At 38.4% G+C, this 27,638-nt stretch overlaps 1 pseudogene; it reads left to right on the top strand.

Annotated features, from left to right (window-relative positions):
- Positions 1-697: 697 nt before the first annotated feature.
- LOC101439055 (T-complex protein 1 subunit zeta pseudogene) overlaps positions 698-27,638 on the top strand; it is a 34,524-nt pseudogene continuing 7,583 nt past the window's right edge.

Raw genomic sequence — 27,638 nt, forward strand, 5'->3', positions numbered from 1 at the left:
AGAAGCAAACAAGAAAAAGAAAAAGAGAAAAAAGAAAAGAAAAGAAAAAGGGCCTTTGGGGGTAAAGAGGAAGGAAAAACCAGAAGACAAACTAATGACAACAACAACAAAAAACCAAGTTTCAAATTAGGAATCCTCTTTGCTGTTAAATAAAATGCTTAGGAATCCGATGTTCCCCCTTTCTCCCTTCCTCACTTCTCTCTCTCCCAGGGCAGCAGGAAAGCTGAGTGAGGGATCCGTAGGAGATTCAAGTGGATCCTTGGTGAACCAACTCAACACAGAAGACAATGACTCTTCATTTCCAGTGAGAGAGCACCTACACCTTACCAGGAATCCCAAGTATGCTATTGGAAGCTTGGAAAACATGTCCTACAGTCTCTCTCCCTTCGGTGTGCTAGGAGAGGGCTAATTGATATTCTGACTCCTCCTTCTCCCAGACCAAGTTTCCTATCCCAGGGCATTTAGGTAAATTGGGCTTTTTCAGCAGATTTGCCTCTCTTTTCTTCCCAGGCTCTCCCCAAGCCAGCTGGTATGCTCCTCCAAGCTCAAAAAAAAAAAAAAGGGGGGGGGGACCAGAAAATTGAACCCACTCACCTAGCCGCTCCGCGTCTCCCACCAAATTTCTCATGCTTACAGAGTCAGTCCAAAGCCCGAGTGCTAGGGCAATCACGAATCTCAGGGAGCGCTGGATTCAGGAATGGGAAGTCTGGAATATTGCGAACTCAAGGTATGTGGGTCTGTGGAGCAACGGGGGCTTAGGGGACATGGACCCTGGAACCACATATCCAGGAAACATGGGGCTTGGGAATGCTGCTGCACAACCAACAGTTTTCAGGGAATGTCATAGCCGCCAGCCCTAGGGGCAAGGGTCCCACCCACAACTTCTGACCTCCGTGTCAGAAACCCAAAATTCTACTTCTAACAAGTATCACTTCTGTCACTGTCTCTCCAAATTGATGTCCAGACACCTCCTGCCCTGCAAGCCCCCGGAACAGCCTGCTCTGGCAGGACACCAACCCCACCCAGCCACTTCTTTGCAGGAGAGATTATGAGGAGCACTCACTCAGACACCATCTCGCCCGCCCTCCTGCATGCTTTTAAAAGCAAATGTTTCTAGTACAGCATGCAGAAAAATATAACCCACTATCCTGAAAGGACTCATCAGAATCCAGAGACATTTTAATTTTTGGCCTTTTGAAAACTCAAGTGTGCTTAGTGAGTTCCTTCTGCAGGTGCAGGATAGTGCGGCAGCACTTGGTCTGGGCCGCTTTCCCACCTTCCCCTCCTTCTGCCCTGGGGTTGATGGCACTTAGAAACGGAAGTGGTTGTACAGTCTCTAAAGCCTATTTAATCTTTGGCCTAGTTATTGAATTTGCCAAAAAGGAGTCCAATTAGTTCCAGGTGTGATGCCTGGGTCTCTGAAGCAGAACTTCCCTATTGGGAAGTTGGCTCACACCTGCCTGCAGAATGGCTCCCCAGCATTACCAAGCCTCTGTCTTGCCCATGGGCTGGAAAGGGAACGCTGTTCACTTGTTTTATTTCAAAGTCAGTGTCCCATTATCTCCTTGAGAACCAAGTGGCCATTTGGTAATTCTCCTTTCACAGTGTGAGAAGTCAGTGCTCTTTACGCTATAGAAGTTACAAGTAAGAAATGACCCTGTGAAAGATTATGTCTCAAAGTACGCTTTTATTGAAAAAACGTATTTCCTCCTCTTTACTAGCTCAAAAAAGACATCTGGGTTGATGAAGCTGTTCTTGCCGCTCATTCATGGTGGGTTCTTTTTGCCCAAATGGGTGATCTGTCCCCAGAGAGAATGATGTAACAGTTTCTTTCTCCATAAAGGAGCATAAAGAAAAACCGTGCTCAATTTCACATACTGTAAAACCTCTTTTTAATGCTTTCCAGCATACAATGCTCATCTTAAACACCCCTGAAATGTTCCCAATTACAATGTTCCTTTTGCCAGCCCCCGGGGAAACCAATTTTACTATTAGTCGTACACACTTGTGGATCCGTGTTTTCTCTTTCAGTCAAGAATCATGGCAAATTCTCAGCAGCTGATGTATATAGAGGAACTTACCTTGTTCATTCTTGAAGAACTCCCTGTAGTATCACAGGGGCAGAAAGGCAGTCCCAACTCCCTAAATGCCTGTGGCTTACTCTGCTCATCCCCCAAATCTTGCCAGGTCCCCAATCCCTGTGGTTTAAACAGAGGCCTGTGACCTTAGACTTGAACTTTGGGGAGATAGTTGGCATCCAGATGTGTAAAGAGCATCTAAGAGCCAAACAGAAGGATTTGATTAGGAACAGTGTTCAGGAGGTTGGACAGTTACATACCAAGAAATATACTCTCATTCTTATGTAGCATATAAAACCAGTGAGCAATTTATGGTTGATTAAGAAATATTGGAATTCTATAGCATAGGCTGTGAACCAGAAAAGACTGTTTGCATTACCCATTCAGTCTCAAAATGGTTAGTAACAGAGGAAGTTCCTTATTTTCAATACTCGGGTCTAACTTAAAAATTGAAGGCATTTAAGAGCAGACCAAGGTAGATTTGTGTTCTCTGCTCCATAAGGTAATGATCACACTTATTAACAAGGTACTAATCTTTTTAAATGTCAAGATAAATTCCAAAGACCATATCCTTATTGGAGTTTTCATAAAACCAGAATATTTTCATAGCAATAATTGTAACTCTTAAACCACAATTTTATAATCTGCCCAGTGTATTTCCATTGGGCATCAAATTTTCTAAAATTTGCTAAGGTCATTGTATGAAACATGTTTTTAGTGATGTACCTCCTAATCTTTGGCATGGAGAATAGCATAAGACATATAACAGTATTGCAATTTTGTGAAAGAAGAGAGCCTCCTTTAGAGACTGTGTTTAAAAGAAAAAGCCAAAAGTGCTGGTGATAATTGCTAAATAAAATATATGAGCTCCTTCTTCCAAATTAAGTTTTTAAAAAAATTAACATTTAGGGAAGTGGCTATGGCTCAATCAATTGGGCTTCTGTCTACCATATGGGAGGCCCTGGGTTCATGTCCTGGGGCCTCCTTGTGCAAGGAGGCTCACCCACACCCTGTGGAGAGCGCTGGCCAGGGTGCCACGGAGTGTTGCCACCCAGCCCGCAAGTGCCTGCGAGTGCCGTGGAGAAGCCGACTCAGCAAGGTGACACAACAAAAAGGGAAACAAGCAAAAATGCAGAAGCGTGCACAGTGAACGGACACAGAAAGCAGAAAGAAAAAAAAAAAGCCACAAGGAGAGAGGGGGATTAAATAAATAAATACAGACAGACACAGAAGAACACACAGTGAATGGACACAGAGAGCAGACAGCACGCAAAAAGGCGCAAGGGGTGGGAGGGATACAATTTAAAAAAATTAACATTTGATGCCTTGTAAAGTTCTTAAAATGACACTGGTCTTAAGTGACATAAGATTCTTTGGCCTAGAAATTATTGAGAGATTAAGGGCTTATCACAAACCAAAGTGTCAATTAGATTATCAGTGTACCATTCATGATGCACAGGCAATGCTGGGAAGAAAAGGATCAGAATGATGGGGAGGCAGTTGCCATACAATATTTCTTCTTTGAACATTCAACAGTTTAAGAAGGCTGTAACTCATTTCCTTCTTCATACTTAATTTAGCCACTAACCATTTGGTACTAATGTTCAGAAAAGACCTAAAGTCAGTGGTAAGATATATTTTTCTGAAAACAGAAGCCCTTCATTTCAATTATTAGGAGTTAGCGATTTTAGTAACTTGACCCTCTGGTTATGAATATCAAGGAAAGCAGTAAGACCTATATTGTGGAGGTTTGCAAATGTTTATGTCACAACTAATTACATTGTGCATACCACATGCCTCAGATTCTTTTTGAATGAGGTGGAGTATAAGTAAATACAATTTAATAAAATAAGCATAATTGAGCAAAGGTTTTTGTTTCAAATATATAAAATGAGCTTCAGGAAAATACTCATCTCTCTAACATTTCTAGATTTCTATATAGTTTTAAAACTTCGTCTACTTGTAAGTTTGGGCTTTTGCAAAGCAAACTTTTGTATTTTAGCTGAATTAAAAACAATTACAACAACACAACTTGTTTGGGAAATACAATATGCTATGGTAATTCCCTGTAGGAATACAGAAAATGTCCCTAATAGTTAAACTCAAGATGTGTCATCTGGGACATATAAGCTCTCCATAGACAATTCTGGATACTCTTGAATATAAGCAGATGTTCCCTTTATTTAAATGGCCCCATGATTAATATACCAATAGAAAGCAAGGTGTTTTCAAAACTTTATACACATTGCATGAGTCATCCTGCATGCGCCGTGCATATATACCTTTAAGTCTCAGGAAAGACCTGGAAGTTATTTGATTTATTTGCATTGTGAATGCTTGTTGGTTCTGAAGGGATGTCCTCAAGGTACGTTCAGATCTGTAATTGCCTTTTTGAGTCCCTCCTCTTTATTAACACATTTCCTCTTTCTTTTCACTGTGTCCTTGATACTTTGCTCTTCCTCCATTAGCCCTCTTTCTGAAAGAGAATCTGTCAGGCTGTAGTATCCTATCAGCCATTAATCTTGTTGGCCTGCTGTAATATCCTGCTTTCTCCTCACTGCAATATTTCAGACACTTCCCAGCATTCTCTTGGTCTGCAGAGCACTTGGCACATTGGAGAGCAAGACAAAGTATGCTTCCTTTAGTTTGGGAGGTAAACTGAACACACTTTTCCAGCAAATCACTCGCACTCTCAACCCTATCAACTGTCAGCATGTCTTTCCAAAAACAAAAATAATAGTCTGTAACCTGGCAGGTACACTGTATTCTAGGTTGAGATCACAGAGCTCTTGAATTCAATGCTATAATGCAAAATACTTTTGAGTTCTTAACCAATGGGTTTCCCTCCACCTGCTTTTTGTATTTTTCACTTTCCCTTGCTCCCCTGCAAGCAAGTAGATAGCCTCAGAGGAGGCATACAACAGAACTGAAAGCTTTCCTGGCTACGGAATACAAATTCCTAAGCACTGTTAAGTGGATTATGTTTGGTGCCTCAGAGGTGAACCGCAAGAGGGAAGGAGCATCAATCAGGGGCCTCAGATGGTACGTTTACTGATACCTGCTTCAAGAAACTGAGTTACATTTTTACAAGTGACCTTATTTTATTTATAAAAGTGATAAATGCTTATTATAAAAAATAATACACACAGAAGAAAGCAAAAAACCATATAAATACCATCACCTAGAAATGACCCGTGTTAACAATTGGTGAACCTCATTCTATCTCTCTGGGTAATCATGGATTAGATGATGGATGGATGGATAGACGAATAGGTAGATCAATTAAGTTTATTAAAATGGGATAATACTATATATGCTATATTTAAATGAGAAACATTGCACTTAATTTTACTTTAATACAAGAGAAAAGATACTGAAGCAAAACTAAAGGAATTGCTATATTTTACATATTGTTTCTTTACCACAGGATGCTGATTCCGAAAAGATTTCTTGAAAGTTAAGGAAAAAGAAATTAGGTGATTGAAAGCATTATGTTTTGTTTATAATGACACCTTTCAGCTTTATAAAGTATCAATTGGTTGCATGATAGAAAAGACAAGGTTGTATTTTTGCGCACTTCCACTTACCTCCCTTTCCCCAAAGCCCTAAGTTGAGTTAGTTGTGGAAGTCCCACCTCAGTGACACTGGGCTTGCCCTTGTGACCTGCTTTGGCCGATGGTGTTTGATTAGACCCTACATTTGTTAAGCAAAAGAATGTAATACAAGTGTGTGTGTTATTGCTTAGAACTTCTTGCTTTAGCCTCCACAATGAAAAGAGCATGCCCTAAGGGTGGCTACTCTTAGTCTGGATTCAGCAATGAGAAAACATGTGGAAATGAACCCAACAGAGCCGCAACTGATTCAGAGACCTTATATAGTGTGAGCAGAAATGAGTGTTTGTTACTGTAAATTGTAGAAATATTGCATTTGTTTGTTACAGGATCAAAAGTGGTAACTATTTTTTAAAGTTTGTATGTTTATATTCTGCCCTATAAACACAATTTCTCCAGTTGTTTAGTCTTAGTTTTATATCTATGTGGAGTCAAGGTTTACCATCAATTATTTCACATTGGCTTCTCCATTTCTCTGATTTATTTTGATTCATCTCTTGATTAGCTAGATTTCATCTTCAGGTAGGCTTTTCAAGAAGGGTTTATGGTTTCAATATCTTATGAGTTTTTTCAAGGTTGTGAATGACTTCTTGTGACATTTCTACTTGAACCCAATGGCTGGGTGTAGTATTCCTGCATATCATTTTTTTTTTTTTAATCTTAGAGTTTTGACAATAATGTCAAAAGAAATAGAAAAAAGAGTGAAATGATGTCATGGAAAAGTTCAGAAAGCTGGCTCTTGTCTTTTTCCTTACAAGTAACTTTTTCTCTTGCACGAATACCAATGTATTCTTTGTTGTTTGAAGATCAATAAATAAACCAGGATATATCTTTATTATATATATATATTTTTTTTTCAGATTCTATTCTGTCCTCAGTGTTTACATTGTATGGAAATTTTCCTTTATTATAGCTCTAGAAATGCTTATTATTACATTTGTTGGGTTCTCTACTATAAGGACACCAAATTATACATATATTGGATCATTTCTTGGTCTCTTCTCTTTATATACCATCTCTTTTCTATTTTCTGCAATCCTTTATCTTTTTCATCTATATTCACTATGATAAATCCAAGTCTTTATTTTAAATTTCTGAATTCAGGTGTATTTATATTATTCTTTAATTTGTTTCCTTAGCTTTGCAGTGTTCATTTTCAACCCATTCTATAGTTTTATTATCTTTCTTTATTATGTTAAGATATTTTATATCATGAAGCATTTCCAGGCAGAGTCATTCTGTTTCTTAGGACAGATATTTTTTAATATTGTACTCTTCATCTGTTTTTTGCTTGCCGTGCCCCTTTGTATCTTTTTTTTCTTCTTTTTTCCATCTAGTATGTTCACATAAGTTGTCATGATAATTCTTCTCTTCTTATTTATGTTTAATGCATAATATAGATATCTCCAACTAGATCTTCAATTTGCTGAGAGATTATGAGTATATAATCCTTGTCACCCTTGCTTCTTTTTCTGATCCTACTTTTCTTCCTCTTTTAGCTTTCAGCTGCAGGGATAAGTCTAGCTTTCAATCCACTTTTCTGTAGCCTGAAAGCCTTGAGGTGGGGGGTCGAAAATTAATGGGGACTGTATGCAATCTTTGTCAGAAGACCTGAGTTCTTCAACCTGAGGAATGTTTGAGTCCATTCTCATGAGGGGGAGGGTTGAAGAGATGGTGAAGCTGGCAGGAAATTTGGCCTGAGGAGATGAGGTATTTGGGGTGAGGATTTAGGGACTGAGGAGTAGAGAAGTTGCCCACAAGTGCTGGTCAGAAGGAAAGGGCCTGAGGGAGGGAACGTGTGGTCTTCACCTGTGGGGGAGTGGGGACAAGCTAGATTCCAAGCAGACCTATGTTTTGTTTACTTACCCACCTACGTTTCTCTTACTGTATTGTATTTGCCCCTCATTCTATGTATATTTTAGTTCTGCCTCAATTTGTGTCCAACTCCTAGGAAAAAAGATTTAAAACCACATTGTACAATGAAGAGATAGAACAGATCTCTTTTGAACATTATCGTGCTATTCCATTAGTATGTGAGTATATATCTACTTTAATCAAGTATCTTAACCACCTGACAAGGTTTGTCTTGGTCTTTTAAACAATTCATCATGAATGGATCTGCACGATTTGTAAACAAAGAAACACAGAAGTGCTTTTGACTAACATTTCTGTTCAGACAGAGATGTTCATTCACTTACAGCTCAGCTATCAAGAATGCCAAGAGTACCAGACTTCTCAAGTAGATCCAGGAGCAAATGTTAGGGATTGTTTCTGATATGTGAGAAAAATCACACTGCACCTGGATGATTGATTCAATAATTTGGTGCTGTTCCCACACTTATCATGTCCTAATTGTTCTCATCTCTTGGATCATAAATTTGAACATGTTGGAAAAGGGCCAGAGTCCTCAAAATTCCCATAGAGCCCCGCAAAAGGGAACGATCCCAGATCCAACATGAGTCACTCTGCTGGCCATGGCTGGACTTGCGGGAAGGAGAGCCTATCAACTCTTCCCTGCTGGTATTGCTTTTCAGAGTTCCCCTTGGCCACTTCACTTGATTTGCTGGTCTTTGAGACTTTCCCATGGATGACCTGGGTGATTGCATGGGAAATACTGAGTTACTTTACCCTTGAAGATTGACTTTGTAAAGAACTTAAATTTCAGTGTCGTTCTTGACTCTCTGGGGTTTGGGGATGATGAAGTAGGGAAGAGGTGTGTTGAGGGGGTGGGGGTGGAGGTGTTAGAGTTTCCTGATCGGTGCTTGGAGCTGGGAAGAAGGTCCTTGGGTGTCTAGCCATTCACCTCTCCTCTTTGCTTGATGAGAATTCTCCCAGGTAGATCTGGTAGCCTGGCTAGATTTTCTTGGACTGCCCTGTTGCACATTCATTTTGTATCTAATGCTCCTTTCTCTTAAAAGCTACGTTCATTTCATGCAAGGTAACAACATCAGAGTTAGTAGCTCCTGAAAAAAATGCCATGCCCTCTTGGTGTCATCAGTGAGTTGCTTATTTCACCACAGTTAATATTTCCAAACAAATATATATGTTTGAGGGGGTGGAGTTAGGATAGGGTCAAGGCCTGAAGTCTGGACCCATTCTTCCTAGGGTTCCAATAATAACCACCATTGTAAGAAGATAACCCTTTCAGTAGGTTGCATGAGGATTAATTAATATAAGGTATGCAAAAACACATAGCTTAGTTCCCAACATATAGTAAGAGTTCAATAATAAAAATATGCAAGGATTCTTGAAAGTCAGTGTAATGTGTACATGTGTCTGTGACCAACACATACATTTATTATTTTAACCACTTGACAAGTTAACCAACATCAAACATGTGGAAGATTTTCTAAACTACTATGTAGGCTTGAATCGCTCAACAATTCATAGGGAATAAATATAATATTATATGTGGAGTATAATATTTATATTACATGTTATAATAAAGAATGGTATTATATATTCATGTGTTGAATAAGACATATCATATATATTGTGTACATAAATTAAACAAAGCTGTATTTACTAACAATTTTTAAATATTACAGCTAATTTATGGAGCTCTGTCCTATATGCCAGGTATTAAACAAAACACTTTACAAACGTGCTTTCATGTAATCCTACATCAACTTTTCCAGGTAGGTACTGCTATTGCTCCTACTTTAAAGATGAAGCACTATGCTGGGGGACAGGGGTGGTAGGAATCCTCCCTGTGCTCACACAGCTATAAATGAACAAGCTGAGATTTGAACCCAAGCATGTTGGAATCCAAAGTCAGTGTCCTGATTCTCAAAGCACCACTGTTCCTCTTGCTAGCTCTTGATTTGCTGGGCTATTCCCTAGGCTGCCGCTCACAAAGTCCACCTCTCCAAGGAGCTCTGATACTAACTATAACCCCAAGTGTGTCTTTTCTTCATCTTATTTATTCCCCTCAACAACTCTGCAGATAACTTCTTGTATCCTCATTTTACGTTTAAGGAACTAGAGGCTCAGGGAGTTTAAATTGCACAGCTCTTAAGTGGCAGAGCCAGAAGTGACGATGAGCCTGACTCCAAAGGCCACCACCCACGCATCAGCTTGAACACCTCTTCCCCGTGCAGGCAGCGGGGCAACCATCAGGTTGAGGCTGTCCCAGCAGCTCCAGCTGCCTTCCCTGTGAAGGGGAAGAGGACCAACTGATGAGTCAGCGATTTGGCCCTCTGTTCCTGCTCAGCCCCAGAAGATTTTGAGGCCTGACAGACTCACAGCTGGAGGTGTGGCCAGCCTGCCAGTGGTCTGATTGATGGTATTTGTTACGGTCCTAACACTGGGTGTTATTGTTTTAGCACTTCATCTTTCTCCCTTTACATGGCTGGTGGTGGATATTTACATCGTTGTCTTTTGGTTAACTCAAATAAAGAGGAAGCTAACAAGCACTGAACATGTCTGGGAGGATTTCAGCCCCAATTAAGTGTGTATTGTTGCATGATCTGATTTGTGGCAGATGCAGGATGAGGAAATCAGAATAAATTGTATCTAATGTGAAACCAGGTGCTAAATTCAGGTGCTTAACAACATGGAATGTGTAGTCACCCACTTGGGGACACAGCAATCCCTGCAGATTCTTTCAGGTTTCTTTTGCTAGCTAACTCTCCAGATATTCATTGATATCCCCCAGGATTTTTTCCTGAAAGTAGAAATCACTATTAAATAGACAGTTCCTTATTTGTTAAGAGTGTTGTAAGGAGGTCTACTGTCTATTCCTTGATACAAATATATGGCCTTAATGGAAAGTAAGTCCCTCTGTTTATTCTCATTTCTACCCGGCCTGGGAACTCATGCTTAGACCTGGTGGTGGGGTACTCAAGATCCACTGGTTATAGGGGTGTGGGTCAATTCCCGGCATCCTGGTTACTTACCTAGTTGTTTCCTTACATTCTCCCATCCTTGCCCTGAGCTTCATATGTAACATTCACCGAGGGGAAATGGTAAACTCAGCAGTTACTCATTTTTCCCTCCAGTCAGTTCCACAGAACAACTCAGCATATTTGGAGATGTTATCACTCTACCAGGAGGTTCTGTTAGGCATCTCTACTACATCTGACCCCATCAATGATCTCTTTCTTTATGAAACTCCCTTCCTTCTTTGGTTGTGTAACTCTACCCTTTCCTGTGTCTATTCCTGCCTTTCCAATTGTTCCTCTGTCTCCTTCACTTCTTCATTTCCATACTAATATATAGTATTCTCATTCGTTCATTGAATATTTATTGAATGCTTTCTATGTTCCAGGTATTCTGTTCAACATTTTAGATATAAAAATAAGTAATAGAGGCATAGTCCTTGTCTTCATAGACCTAAAATCTGCTTGAACCCTCAGGCAAAAGAAAAAAAATAAAGAAAACAGTGCAGAAGATAATGGTTGGTCTCTACAGTCATCCTACCTAGCACTGAATTCTAGGTCACTAATTGTGGGCAGGTTACCTACTTCTCTGAACCTCTATTTCCTCCTCTGTAAAATAGGGTGACAATAACATCCTGCCTCATAAAGTTTGTGTGGAGATGAAATAAGATAAATGTGTATAAAGTACTTAACTCAGGGTCTAGCAGTTACTAATTTCTCAATGAGTGTTAGCTATTATTAGGAAACAAAAATTCACACATCCAAAATTAAACTCACTGGCTTCTTCCCCCAGAGCAGCCTCTGACTGGCAACTTGTCTTTCTATACATGGCTTTGGAGTGAGTTGCTATATGGTGCATTGTGGGAACACAGGCTCAGGCACAACAGAAACTTTCAGCAAATGACGGCTTTATTACTTACACAGCAAGAGAAGAGATTACATCATGGCCCATCTCCCATGAAGGGCAACTGCTCAGGTCAGGGTTTTTGGATGGCAGTTCCACATGCCCCACTACGAGTTGGAGAGGAGAGACAAATTTATGCTGCCCAAGTGTGGGGGTCTTTATACAACCCAGGGAGAGGGGGTCCTGCAACTGAGAGTCCCTGCCCTGATAAACAGCTGGGGTTGCTTGTTCCCAGTTTCTAGATTTAAGGGATGGTCAGATTTTTCATTAGACCTAATATCTTCCTTGGGCTGCAGAATGGAAACATACTGAAATATCTGCACCCAAAAGAAAAGGAAGCAAGGACTGGGAGATGCTGCCAGGTGTGTCCCTGACTTCTCCAGCAATGACACTACCTTCTCACTCTTTGTCTAGGTTTATAGTGTTACTTTATTTAGCCTCCCCTCTTCCCTATCTGTATCTGACTAGACCCACTGAACCTTGTGCTTACCTAGTTTACAATGGATCCCTATTATATACAACAAAAATTGTAGTGAAAGAATCTCTCTTTCCATTGATTTTGCTTGAAAAGTAAATGTAACTGTTTAATCTATATACTTTTTAGGATAGTTTTCTTAAATTATATCTGTACTTGTCTTCTGCATCCTAATTTTTCTAATTGCTACTTCAAGAATACCCACATTTCTTATATTGCTAATCTTTGCTACCATATCTATCATATTTTATGCATCCTTTGCCATTTTCATGTTCTGAACCTTTCCATTTGGGAGAATTCCTCACATTTTTCCTTATTCATTTATTAAAAAACTATCTATTGAACATCTTTTACATGCAGCCTTCTTAAACCAGTTTATTTCTCATTTAGTGTATTTTTTGTTGTTATTTCTAAAGCCAATTGAAATTGTGCTGATGGATATTTCATTTCTTAGCTGTCTCCTCTAAGATACTGATCAGCCATTTCTTCTATTTGTTGTTTTATCATTTAAGCATATACTCAATGAGATTTTACTTCTCTTTAGCTTCTTACTGAGGATGAGAGAAAGTTTTATAAAATCCCCTTCTGATTACTGCCATCAATCATTTTCAAGTATTGGTTCATCCTCTAAATCTTTGGTTTTAGAATCTCTTCTCTTTGTCTGCCATTTGTATAGTCCCAGTGTCAGTGTTTTGTCCCTCTTTTCTTATCTTTAAAGAAGAAAGACAATATTTTTCAAAGGTGGGGTATATAGATTGTCTTTGATCTCATTCTTCAAATGAGTACTTGAACAGCATGTTAACACACATATCTTCTAGACTCATTCTTAAACCCTAGGCTGAGAAATCTCAAGTGCTTTTATTAGATTTATGGGTTCCCACTACTCACTCCCACTTTCTGTCATTCTGACCCACGGAACTGATGGATATTCCAAAAACTATAATCTCTAGTGTTCACTTCTTCTGGAGATATTTCCTGGGAAGCAATCCTGCCTGTTGTGATTTACCTCGGGAGGCTATACCTTTCACACATTTTCTGGGATTTCCCATCTCTAACAGGATATTGGCAGGGATGGAAGGAGGACAGAGGATAGTACCAGGCTTCAAATAGCATTACCCAGATATAGATATGGTCTAAGTTATCTGATAGGTACATATCTTGCATTTCTGAGCCAGAGATTAAATGCTAAAGAGGGCAGAGTCTTCTTACCTATCTTGTGCCTAGTTTCGGGGGCTGGGGGATAAGTTAGGTCTATTTCCAAAGGTTACAGCAGAAAGAATCATGGAAATTGTGTTTTAATCCTATTTTGTCAGTCTTACAGTTAATGGAAATTGATCTAGATTCTGAAAATGGGCTATTAGTTCCAAGTTTTGTTAGTGGCATGTGTTTCCTTCCTTTCTTTTTTTCTGTATCTTTACAGGTATTTTGTTCAATTGTTGGAGAAGTCAAATAAAAGCCTGTAAGCCAGAGCCCTTTTAAACCCACTTTAAGTCTTCATTTCTTAAAAGTAAAAAAGCCCTTTAGTTCAAAATAGGGTTATGTTGATATCCTTGTAGATAACGCATCATGTACATGACAGGAAAGAAAGGTCTATTCAACTGGGAGTAGTTCTCTAAGGCAGAAAGATTTCTAATGAGGAATAGGTTTCTTATAACAAAGTTCTTCATTGTCTGGAAAGATTGCATTGACAGAAAGACTACATTGATGAAACCATCTGATCTTTTAACCCATTCACCTGATGTAGAGAGATTCTGTAAATTATAATGGTCTAATAGCAGAGCTTAGAAACACCTGAATGGAAAAGCCACACAACCCTGAGAGCAGATTGTGTTCTCCATGCTCACGGGTCAGTTACTGTGGGATGTTGACCAATTTCCCTGCCTCTCCTGAGGATCAGCACTGCAGCTTATTTCAAGCATGTGCCTTCAGCCCAGTATGACTTCACTACCAGGGGACATGTCCCACATGTGGGATGGGAGGAGGAGTGCCTTCTTCTAGTCACAGGGATGTTGACAGAGCTGAGTCTCTGCTGCATGGGAACAGCGTGTGGACAAATGTTTGGCACTGGAACAGGACTTGGGTTCCAACATTTGCGCTGCTGAAGTCCGGCACAGTCCTGCAGCCAAAACCACAGAGTCCTAACAGCTTGCTTGACAAAACCTGAATTTAACAAGTGTCAGTCTAGACTCAGTTTGATGGACTGCCCTGCAAACTGGTGATTTCATGTAAGGCCCTTGGGATGAACTTTGTTGGGTGGAATAAAGGTAGGTGTTCATGTATTTGCTCCTGTTCTCCTGCTTCTCTTTGACTAGGGCTTAAGAACTGCGAGACTGCTCTTCAGGAGTTTTAGTAGCACAATATGGCTGAGAGGCAGGATCAAATAAAAAGTTTGACATTGCTTTAAAAGTCTTTCTGCTGAAGTAACACGCTAATTTTTAAATGTGCCAAATGAATTGGGTGTTGGGCTTGTAGAAATGAGAAGTTGGTGGTAGTCTGCTCACTGATACTCCATCATGTCCACCACTCTCAGTAGAGAATTACATATCTGAGAATGCTCATTAGGCTCTGTCAGGGTTGGCATTAAAATTGTGTGCCAGTCACTGAAACAATGTTCTTATAGATGTTATTTGTAGGAACGAGAAAAATGCATATGCTTGTATCTGTAAGTGGGTGTAGGTTCTAAAAGAACAGCATTCTCTCAGTTGTGCAAAGTCTGATCAACTCTGTGAACTTCCCAAGCATTTACCATTTTCCTTTATTTTTTTTTCTTTCTTAAATCTATTCCCCTCCCACATAGAGCATAAGGCTGAGAAGGGAAAACTCACAATCACATCAGATTTTGGGGTTTATTTCTAGCCACTACCATCTCACTAAGAGATATGTACTCAAGTGGTATCTATTCTCTGGCCATTTCCCTGGAGGATGAGACTTAAACTGGCAGGATGGACAAAGGAAAGGCCAAGAATCCTGCCTTACCCAAGTTGTCTCTGACTTAAGACTACCAGATTGCCTCAGATTAGTTATAGAATTTTCTCTGTTGTCATTTGAGGTTCTCTGGTAGATTTGGATTTTTAGTTGGTCTAAGAATTTTGAGGCCATGCTTGACCAACTATTAAAAATCAGGGTTTTCTGTGACAACAAAGAACCTCAAAATTCTTAGTGACTTACCATAGTAGGAACTCCTTCTCTCTTCTAGGTCTGAGTCAGCTTCCACTCTGCTGGCCAGCTGGGCTCGGCTGGAATTGACTCCAGGTTACTGGTTGGGTTCATATCTGCTCCACAGGTCTTGTCATTCTAGGATACAGGCTGAAGAGGCAGACACTATCTGGAACATGTTGTCCTTCTGAAGGAGGGTGGAAGGTCGGGAGGGGTGAGTGTAAACATACAATACCTCTTGAAGCTTCTGATCAAAACTGGCACACTGACTCTTCCATTTATAGTCTATTGGTCACAGCAATGAATTCACAAAGCCAAATCTAAAGTCGGTGGAGTGGGGATGTATAATTTGCCTACTAAAAGGTATAGGCTACCCACATGAATAGGCAAAGATGTATTATCCTATTAGAGGGACAGAGCAAAGAGTTGAAAACAAAAATCTCATCCTACCACACCAGTCATAAATAGTGATCTGAAAAAATGGTCCACTGTAATTCCCACCTATTTTTACTAGATGTCCTCTGTTCATAGATGATATAAGAGCAGAAGAATGCCTATATCAATCATGGTCTCATGTAACTTAATTCTTCTGGAGAGCTAGGAAGATTTTCCACTAATCCTTACTTCTAACCTCTCCATCTGATCACATATGCACACTAGAGGACACATTCATCAGACTATAGGAGATTTATTTTCTCTTCTTTTCAATGGGGTATGTTTTGGAAATAATTGGGAATCTGTTCTCAGATAGACATGAGTTTCAATCCCACTTATGAACTAAATATCTGGGAGTAATCTTGGGCAACTTCTTGAGCCTCCCCAGACTATTTTTCTTCATCAGAAGATGGGGATTGGGTGTGTGTCACAGTATCTACTTCAATAAATTGCTCTGCAGATTTAATTAGATGATGTCTATAAATTACCGTGTATGAGTCTCATAAAGATTAATTTTCTTTCCATTCCACTACATTTCTACTACTATCCAAGGTCAGTTTTCAATCCCAGTGCCTTTCTGTAGCCTTCAAATTCCTCCTGCCTCCATTGAATTCTGTCTCCTCAGAACCGCTACAGTTCTTAGGGGAGAGACCTGTAAACTACTCCTGGTTTCATGAATAGATTTCTGGAAGCTTATGCACTCCCCACCCCTCTTTGGAATCAATGTGAAGTTTTGTATGTATGAACTACATGCATCTTTCTGAGGAGAGACCCCATAGCTATCATCTGCGTGAGCTTTGAAGTGCTACTTGACCCAGAAGAGATTCAGAACCATTGATCATGCTCTGAACTTGGTAGCTTGACTCTTGTGATACTACCCTCTATGTGGGTGTTGCTTTGTGCAATTAATCCCCTTTCAGCATCTTCATTATGAGATTCCTGAGGGGAATGACCATATCTTCCATTGCTTCTGTGTCTCACAACTTGTAGCACAGACTGAGTATTTGGTGAGAATTCAAGGAAGATTTGTTTATAAGTCAGCCATACAGGGCACTGCCATCACAAGGGTGAATCCAAAAAGTCAAGCAGTGAACAACAATGCTAAAAGCATGCAGAGAAAAAAAATAATTAAAAACAAGCAAAAACCATTTTGATGGTAACAGAGGCCATCTGTTTTTGGGCTCTGGTCTTGGCTACATGGTGCCGAAAGCCTCCTACCCCGGTCTTATAGTATACCATGTGAAACATCTTACTGATTGAAACACATCTCCTTATTTCATTTCCTGAAAGAAATGTGGAATATTTTAGTTATAATGAGAAAGGGAGGCTGTAGGAGAAGTGAAATTTTGACAGTATGTTGGAGTATAGCACAATCCTATTAGAGAACTCTTAGCTTTCTTTGTAAAAGGGACCTCTTCTCCTAATTCATAGATTGATGACTGTGTCTAAAAATAATCTGAAAAGAAATGAAGAAAAGAAGAAGTAAAGATAAATAAACATGTTTGTGCTTTATCTTCCTTGCCTGGAAAGCAAAGCAAACAGGGTTGAGATCACTGACCAGAACCAAAAATCCCATGCAAAGATATTTTTGTAGAAAAGGAATTTCTAAGCATTTATAGCCATTAACCTCTTGGAAATACCAGATAGATTTGGAAGGAAAAGAATTGTTAGGAAACTCTTAAAAGATAAAATGTTGCCCAAAGTCAAGGAGCTCTTGTTGGTCCTGTGGTTCCAACTTATTGGTTGTGGCTTCAAGTCTTTGATTGAATCAGAGAGTCAAGTTTTTGATTCCCCAAGATTTGCAAAATGATTTTAAGGTACATCATCATCAAGTGCAGTATGGAAATGGGATTCACGAGGCATGCTCTCTACATAAAAATTCACAAGCATACACATTCACAAGTCAGTCCTCTAACACTTTCAGAAGGCCAGATTCCACATGCCTAGCAACAATTCTATTTTTTATGTGTTTTATCCTTCTTCTCAGCTTCCTTGCTAGGCTTTAGGGAATTAGCAGGACTTACCACCAATTGGATTGCAGAGCTTTTTGGCCTGGAATGAAGCTTGCTATCATCAGGTATGTAAAGTCTTGCCCAGTGTAGTCAGAAGTTAAAACCAAACCATCATAAACCTGCAGGACTTATGACCCTGAAAGGCCTGGGGGAGTTTCTTGGACCAGACCTCAATGGAACTTTGCCCAAAACCCCAAATGGGAAATATATATGAACTGATTCTGTGCAGTGTGAAGGCAGAGGCAGCAGCAGAATGCTTTTATAGACTGATACAATGATAGATTAGCACACATTTAGTCCTAGGCTGGGGTTTAGAGGAGTTAGTCTTTCTCAGTCCTTCCTCCCTCTCTGTTAATGTTAATAGCCCAAAGTGAGGGGTTAGTGGCAATGGGCATTTCTCTTTTGTGACACAATTATTCTATATTTAAGCCAATTAGAAAGTCATTCATTAAAGAAAGGAAGTGCCAATGGGACAGTGTGGCTGAGATTTGGTATAGGATTGTAGATGTCTATTTTAATGGAGTTTGGAGAAGAAAGGAGATCATGGGTAGTTTCATAGTTATTCATTGACCAAAAAAATAGCTTATCACAATTTAGGTATATAGTTATATCTGCCTTTAAAGACGTCCATGTATATACAAATTTATTGAACCAATGAATTAGGGGCTATTGTTTACAAAAACTCTTTGCATTTTGCTAGGGTTTCATTAAAGGGCAAGTTTGCTGATTGCATTTAATACATATTTGATTTGCAAACATCCAATTGGTATACTGCTTTTCAGGAGCCCACTTATTGTGAAAAGCAAGATACTTTACAAAGTTGTTAGAGTAAAAAGATGCCATGTTGGAAAATGCTTTAGGATGTAAACACAAAGTTCTTGGCCACAGATTTTAGGGGATAGGAATTATTATAGGCTGTATTGGAAAAAATTAAAGAAGGAGACTCACGTGGCTGAGTCTGTCAGTCTGCTCCCTGGTGTGCACATGTAATGAGGTATTTTGATCGTGGAAATGATCTAGCCACACACTCTAACAGAAAATCCAGATGACAACAAAGCTGTAGGGTCAAGTATTGTTTGTTAAGTTCTGTATCAGATTCCACCAGGGCTGCATGCAAAAAATAAATATATAAAATAAATAAGAATTACAAGCCCCTGAGGGAGTATTAGAAACCTCTTTTAGACAGAATTTTTCTCTAACAATGGAGAGCTCCTTGTGTTTGATATCTCATGGGTTATCAACCAACAAACTCTTCCTTTGACTTCTAGATACTTTAATTTGTCTGGGTTGTCAATGTCTAAATATCAGCAGTTGGAGCTGAAGATTTCTACATCGTATTCCCATGCTAATGGAAAGCAGGGAGTAAATATATTTACACATAGTGTGGTTCAGCCAGAATAACTAGCAGCAATGAACTTTTTCCCCTGTGGCATTGGAAAATTGCCCAGGGACCTCTGCAGTAGGGGAAAGGTAGATGTCTCAAAGTCTGCAGTACACCTGAATTTTTCTTCTGAGGCCTTTCTAACTACCTCTGAGAAATACTCTGGAAGGCATTAGAAGAAAAAGAAAAAAAATTCTGGATTTGAAACTGTGCTGTTATTAGCATGGCAGCAAGAGTTCAGGAGTTCTATATTTAGAGGGCAGACCCAGAGTTCAGCTCTGGGATGGATCCAAAATCTCCAACTTGCTGGGGCACATTGATCTTTTAAGATTTGGAAAAAAACTGGTTGAAACCCAAGAAACATGCAGTGGTATATCTTGTCTCTCTTTTAACATACATAGACATTCTTGGTGGTAGTGATGATAAATGGTAGTGGTGGTAAATAGGGCTGTATATGTGGCAACGGGCAGCAGGGTGAGCTTTCCCTTAGTGTCTTCTGGCTCTGAATTTTTACTTGCAATGAATCCTCTGGGCCACCCTGGCTTGCTCTCTTGTTCCTTTCCAGCATCAAATCACTCTACTGAGCACAAATGGAATCCCTTTTTTTTTTTAAAGTACACTAACTAAAGACTGTGTATGGCTGTTTTCGCCAAAGGTTTGGGGTTAGGATTACTCAATAAAAAAAGTCTAAAAGAGAAAGGGGGTATCCCTCTTCTTAAAGTATTGTGGCAATTCCTGCAACCTGGCATTTTTGCCCCCTCATGTTGCTTTCAGTCTGACTCATTCATCATCCTTTTCTCTCCTCTCTGTCTCATTTACCCTTTCTCCTCTTCCCTACAAATGCATATTAATTTTATATAGAGATCACCTTAGCTAACTTTACATGTCAGTTCAAATCCATCTTACTCTGTCCTAAACTGCGTTCCCAAATAAGCCTATTTAGCCTAAACAAAGATGGTTCTTTCCCTAAAAGGAATTCTACTACTTAGCAAGAGTTAAGTAACTATGCCCAGTGAATTCTCACATCCCAGATTCACTGCATACCTATCACTCAACCAGTACAAAGTATTTTGGGCACCTACTTAAGGCAAGATCTTTGGGTCTTTTAAACTTTTGTTTTAACATCCCTCTGTGGGCATGTGGGAGCAGTGGCCCTTTATATGCAGCTACAACTAGCTTTGGAGGTGGACTCACAGAGGACCAGGGATTTATCCTCTGCCAACTCTACCCCTTTTGTACTAATAGGTAAAATTGTGCATATACAGGCTCTTTCTTCAAAGTCTTCCCTAAACTCTTCTGTGATTCCTGCTGCCCCTACAGCTCCCTGTTCTCTCTGCCTTGCCACTTTCAAAGCTAGGGGACAAATACTGTTGTGAAATGCTGCTGTCCTTATCCCAATTGGAAATTGATGTCTCTCTGCAGTCAACTAACCCCAGTGATGACCCTTCTGTTAGAGTACCAGGAGAGAGCCTTAATCCATCAAAAGTACTTCTACTTACATAAAGGATAGAATTTAAATGGCTGTTTTTGAGTCCATTTGTTCTTTAGTGCATCATGATTAAGGGCTTGAACTTTAAAACCAGGGATGCTGTTTTCTTTTGTGTTGATATGTGTTCTATTGGTTGTCTTTTTGAAAACGTAAACCAGTTTTGCCCATATAGAAGTTCTTTTGTGGCAGGACCACCTCCATCTCCTCACCTTACCACATGATCTCTGTAAATGATGTGAGGAACACCTTAGCAGCTACAGGATCTACAATGACAACCTTAAAACTCACTTTGATGTTGGGCAGAAGTGAGTGGATCTGGAAACAGTGGAGACTTGGGAAGCATTGAGACTAAAACGTTTCTTCAGCAGACTTTCAAAGTTCTCCAACCTCTGGCCTTCTCTTGAATTCATTGGGATAGTAGGCTTTTGATATTAAGAGTAAGTAGTCCATTACATCAACTAGCTTTCCTTGTCTCTTGCTGATTATGGTCCCTTGCTTAGGCTCAGAGGTTTTCACATGGCTTGATTTGCTCTTTGTCCTTCAAAATTATTCCCACTAATGATTCCCTCCAATCTGTTATCATCTTGCCATTTGCAAGTTTTTTTTTAAATTGACTTTTCTTTCCATTATCATTATAACCTTTTCTTAATAGCACTTTGGATGTTCTCGATGCCTTTGTACTCATCAGAAATTAAGTGCTTCTCAGGAATAACAAATAGAAGCAATCACAGGGCACACAAACTAAGAGATGGTTGAGCCTAAGATGTCTAACATGACCAATTACATCATCTTTGGTGCAGCAGAGTTCATAATCTTTTGCTTTGTGTTGCCACTTTGTTCATGAGTTTGAACGTATATAAGTTGAAAGTTTGTAATTATATGATGTCTGTAAATCTCCCTTGCTATTGAGGTATTCTTTCTAGGCGCCCCAGAACCTGGTTCATGGTGCAATATCAGGCTGAATTACATAATTAGCATTTCTAATTGGCTCTGTATTCTGAGATGTATTGAATCTTATGCTCCAGATGAAGCTACTTTATTTCCAGCAACTTCTCTTTCAAGTGCTGGCAAAGGTTTACTCTGCCTTTCTTTGGCTGAAGAGCCATCATTTCTGTGAGTCTGTGGGTCATGGACAGAGGACATAGAAGGGGCACTATCTATATTTCTTTTGAAATTCCCTTCATGTTCCTTCCAGGAGGCCTAGATGCCCTTATGCACATACTTTTTCTGGTGGCCAAATTCCAAACCTCAGAATTCCTAAGGAAGAACTCTACGTTTAGTTTCTTATCATGGTCCATGCTACAGTGATATGATTAATATCAGGACCTGTGAACAAAGTTTTTCTCTATTTCTATACTAGCCTGTCCTGAATAGTGAAATATGTTCTGAAGATTCAGTAAAGTATTTTCTATTACCTCTCCATCTCAGGGGAATCCCAGAGGAGAGAGAGAGTGGATGAATGAGATGTAGTCCTGGAGCCAAACCTTAGGAAGCTGCTAAATGTGTGCGGCTTGATACATTCAAGGACTGCTAAAGAGCTCTGCTCCACTAATTTTACAGGGTCTTTGCTCTATAACTTAACCCAAAAGATGCCAAGACTTTACAATAAATGGTTACCCTGGCAATTCAGGGAAACCCAGGATACACCCAGAGTATGAAATCATTGTTTAGAATGTCCCTGGCCTGTTCTTTCTAGTTCTCAGTTAACACTTGTTGGACAGGCTCTTTGTTGCTGAGGAGTAGGCCTGAAACTACACATGCTTCATACACAGAAGAGAAATTAAATGGCTTCAGAGAGGACCCAATCTAACAGGCAATGGGCCTTGCTTTGAACTTCATCAAAATGCCTCATTAGACCTTAATTCCATGGCAAATAAATGCAAACCTCTGCCTGCCTCACCTGTGTACTCTCAACCTGATACCTACTAACATTTTTTGTTCCTCAGTTTTAAAAGTGTCACAAGCAATTTGTTAGACCTGTTTTGGTCTAGGAATTGTTGGACAGTATCACCTCTTGTAAAAAATCAAGGAAGGAAAGAACAATAAGACAGCTGTTTGCTGCCAGTAAAACTACTAAACATTTTAAAAAGAGCTAACACTTAGAATTGTCAAGGGTTCAGGGAAAAAGGGCTCTCAGATCTTGCATTTGATAAGGTAAATTGGTAAAGACTTTCTGGGTAACAATTGAGTATTACACAACTAAAGCCTCAAAGAGTTTAATGATATGAAGAAATGTTGATGCATTTGTTAAGGAAAGAATCAGGGAGGGGAAAGGGAGAGAGACTGCTAATAGATAGTCCAACCCTTGGAATTCTGTTTGATTTTTTAATAGTAGACAGTCTAGTGGTGTGAAATGCTATCTCATGGTGGTTGTGACTGCATTTCCCTAATGGATAATAACATTGAGCATTTTTTCCTATGCTTACTAGCCATTTGTATATCTTCTTTGGAGAAATGTCTATTCAAGTCTTTTGCCATTTTCAATTGGTCTGTTTGTCTTTTAGTTGTTGAGTTGTAGGATCTCTTTATATAGCCTGGACATTTTTACCAGATACGTAGTTTCAAATATTTTCTCCCATTCTATACATTGTCTTTTTGCTTTCATGATGAGGTCCTTTGATGCATAAAAATTTTTAATTTTGATTAACTCCCATTTATGTTTTTTCATTGGTGGCTCTTGCTTTTGGTGTAAAGTCTGGTAAACCCATCCCTAACACAGTGTCCTGATGATGCTTTCCACTGTTCTGCTCTAGTTTTGTAGTTTGGGTTCTTACATTTAGGCTTTGATCCATTTGGGGCTAATATTTGTATATGGTGTGAGGTAGGGGTCCGCCTTCATTATTTTGTATATAGATATCCATTTTTGTGGCACCATTTGTTGAAGAGACTGTTCTTTACCCATTGAGTGGACTTAGAACCCTAGTCAAAAATCAATTGGGCATAGATGTGAGGTTTTTTCTGGAACTCTTAATTCAATTCCATTGGTTCATATGTCTATCTTATGCCGGTACCATACTGTTTGGATGACTGTAGTTTTGTAATAAATTTTAAACTTGAGAAGTATGAGTCCTCCAACTTTGCTCTTCTTTTTCAACATGTGGTTATTCAGGCCTCTAATCCTCCAAATAAACTGGATGACTGACTTTTCCATGTCTACAAAGAAAGCTGTTGGTGTTTTGTTTGGAGTTATGTTGCAACTTTAAATCACTTGGGGTAGATTTAACACTTCACAATATTTAGTCTTCCAATTTATGAACATGAAATGTCCTTCCATTTATTTGGGTCTTCTCTAATTTCTTTTAGCAGTATTTTGAAGTTTTCCATGTTAACCAAAGTTTTGGTTAAATCTACTCCTAGATATTTGATTCTTTTACTTACTATGGTAAATGGAATTTTTCTTGGTTTCCTCTTCAGATTGTTCATTATAGTGTATAAAAATACTTGATTTTTTTCCCTGTTGATCATGCAGCTAATCTTTACCCAATTTACTGAAATCCTTATTAGTTCTTGTAACTTTGCTGTGGATATTTCAGAATTTTCTTCATAAAGGATCATGTGCTCAAATAGGACAAGTTTTAATACTTCTTTTCCAATTGGAATGTTTAATTTCTTCTTCTTGCTTAATTGCTCTGACTAGAACTTCCAGGGCAATGTTCCAGGACAATGTTGAAGAACAGTGGTGACAGTAATCTTAGGTAATCAAGTTCCTTGTCATGTTCCTGATCTTAGAGGGAAAGTTGTCAGTCTTTCTACAATGAGTATGATGTTAACTGTGGGTTTTTCTTATAAGCCCTTTAGCATATTAAGGAGTTTCCTTCTATTCCTAGTTTTCTAAGTGTTTTTATCAAGAAGCAGTGCTAGATTTTGTCAAATGCCTTTTCTGCATCAATTAAGATGATCAGGTGGTTTTATTACTTTCTTCTATTAATAAGGTGTATTGTGTAATCGATTTTCTTATGTTGAAACACCTTGCATTCCTGCATTAAATCCCACTTAATCATGATGAGTAATTCTTTTAATGTGCTGTTGGATTCAATTTGCTAGTAGTTGCTGAGGAATTTTGTATCTATATTCATAGGGGTTATTGGTCTTTAATTTTCTTTTATTTTGTTATCTCTATCTGGCTTTGGTAATAGGGGGATATTTGCCTAATAGAATCAGTTAAGGAGTGTCCCCTTCTTTTCAAATTTTTGGAAGAGTTTGAGGAGAATTGATGTTAATTCTTAGTAGGAAGACTTTTGAACTGAGTTAATCTCTTTACTTTTGATTGGTCTGTTGAGATCTTCTACTCTTGAGTCAGTATAAGTAAGTTGTATGTTTCTAGGAATTTGTCCTTGTCATCTAGGTTATCTAAATTTTTGGCATATAGTTTATCATAGTATACTGCTGTAATCCTTTTTATTTCTGTGAGGTTGGTGATAATGTCTCCCTTTTCAGTTTTTGCATCACCTCCTTTATTTTCTTTGTCTGTCTAGGTTTATCAATTTTACTGATCTCTTCAAAAAAATCAACTGTTAGTTTTGTTGATTCTCCTTAATGTTTTTTTTCAGTTCTTTATTTCATTTCTCTACTCTAATCTTTGTTATTTCCTTCCTTCTGCTCACTTCATATTTAGTTTGTTCTTCTTTTCTATTTCCTCAAATTATGAGGTATCTCTATGATTTGAGCTAAATAAATAAGAAATTATTTTTCAATGTCATCATTCAAAGCTCTAAGTTTCCCTCTCAGCACTGCCTTTGCATCATCCCATAACTTTTGGTATGTTGTATTTTCATTTTCATTCACCTCAAAATATTTCCTTATTTCTTTTTTTATTTCTTCTTAGATTCTTTCTTCTGCCAGTTCTAGTCTGCTGTTGCAACCCTTTATGGACGTTTTGATTTCATTTTTTGTATTCTTCAACTCAGTATTTCTGTTTGGTTCCTTTGTAAAATTTCTATCTCTTTATTGAGATTCTTATATAAGAATGTACTCTATAGTACATTCATTGTCCTCCTAATATCCTTTAGTTCTTTCTCCATGTTTTCCTCTATCTGTTTAAGTAGTTGAGTAACATTTTTAACATCTTTGTTATGTCCAAATCTGGTCCTTGGTTAATTGTCTCTGAATTTTTATCTTGTACCTTTGGAACATTTCCTGTTTCTTTTATTTTCTTATAAAATTTTGTTTCACACTCTGATATGACAGAGATTTTCTTTAGTGCTTGGAGCTAAGAGAAATAAACAAACCAATGCAAGAAAACACCTTTCATTGTCTTTGCAAATTGGTTTTGTATTGGCTGGTGTTCTCCTTCAGAGTTTAGCCCTCCTATCAAGAAGATCAGCCTGAGGCTAACGTGAAGTGCACAGTCCTGTCTATATTTTCATAGCCTGCATCTGGTCTGTGGTTTTAGTTTGTTTATGGCCTTAGGAATTCCCTAAAAGGGAACTCCAGTGCCCCCTTTGCTGCTAAATAGACCCCTCCTTACACTATTGTATGTCTTAAATTAGGTTAACACTTTGCCCCAAATTGTTTTGACTTCTTTTTTTATTAGAGAAGTTGTGGGTTTACAGAATAACCATACATAAAATACAGGATTCCCATATACTGCCCCACCAGCAACACCTTACATTGGTATGGAACATTTGTTAAAATTGATGATAGCACTTTTAAAAAATATCCTATTTTTTTAAACATTTGGTACCATTGTTATAATTGATGAAAGTTTGTTACAGTAGAACTAATAATTATTGTTCATAGTTTACATTAGGTTTATTTTTCCCATATACTACCCTATTATTAACACTTGGTATTTGTGTCATGCATTTGTTATAATCCACGAAAGAACATTCTTGCACTTGTACTATTAACTATAGTCCATCATCTGTAATATAGTTCACTGTGTTTTACAGTTCTATGTTTTATCTTTTAATTTTTATTCTAGCACCATATATGACCTGAAGTTTCCCCTTTTAACCACATTCACCTATCTAATTCAGTGCTATTAATTGCACACACAATATTGTCCTACCATCATGGTCATCCCCTTCCAAACCTTTATAATCAACCTAAATAGAAATTTTGTACAAATTAAGCATCAACTACCCATTCTCTAAACCCTTTCTATCCTCTGATAAACTATAATCCAGATTATAAAATTCTATAAATTTACTTAATATAATAAGTTCATATCAGTTAGGTCATACAATATTTATCCTTTTATTTCTGGCTTATTTCACTCAGCATAATGTCTACAAGTTAAATCACATTCTCACATACATCAGGACTTCATTCCTTTTTACAGCTGAATAATATTCCATTGTATATATATGTCACATTTTATTTATCCATTCATCAACTGATGGACACTTGGGTTGCTTCCATCTTTTGGCAATTGTGAATAATGCCTCTATTAATCTTGGTGTGCAAATATCTGTTCAACTTCTTACTTTCAGTTCTTCTGGGTAGTAGGCTTGCTGGGTCATATAGTAATTCTGTGCTCAGCTTTCTGAGGAACTGTCCGGTTGCCTTCCACGGAGGCTGCACCATTTACATTCCCACTGGCAATGAATGAGTGTTCCTATTTCTCCATATCCTCTCCAACACTTGTAGTTTTCTGTTTTGTTTTGTTTTATACTAGGATCCATTTTAGTGGTGTGAAATTATATCTCATTGTGGTTTTGCCAAATAAATTTGATAATTGGCTTTTCCATTTCTGCAAAATAGGATGTTGGAATTTTGATGAGGATTGCATTGAATCTGTAAATCATTTTGGGTAGAACTGACATTTTAACAATATTTAGTCATCCAGTCCATGAACACAGAATGTTGTACCATTTATTTATGTTCTTCTTAGATTTCTTTTAGCAATGTTTTTTGGTTTTATGTTTACAAGTCATTGACATCTTTGGTTAAATTTATTCCTAGAGAGTTGATTCTTTTAGTTGTTCTTGTAAATGGAATTTTTTTCACTCAGTTACTCTTCAGATTGCTCTTTACTAGTGTATAGAAATACTATTGATTTTTGACCATTGATCTTGTATTCCACCACTTTGCTGAATTTGTTTATTAGTCTAGCTGCTTTGTTGTCGATTTTTCAGGACTTTCTATATATTGGATCATGATATCTGCAAATAGTGAAAGTTTTACTTCTTCATTTCCAATTTGGATGCCTTTTATTTCTTTTTCTTTGCTAATAGCTCTGGCTAGAACTTTCAGTACAATGTTGAAAAACAGTG

The sequence above is a fragment of the Dasypus novemcinctus genome, chromosome 8 (genome assembly GCF_030445035.2).
Source record: "Dasypus novemcinctus isolate mDasNov1 chromosome 8, mDasNov1.1.hap2, whole genome shotgun sequence".
NCBI lineage: Eukaryota > Metazoa > Chordata > Mammalia > Cingulata > Dasypodidae > Dasypus > Dasypus novemcinctus.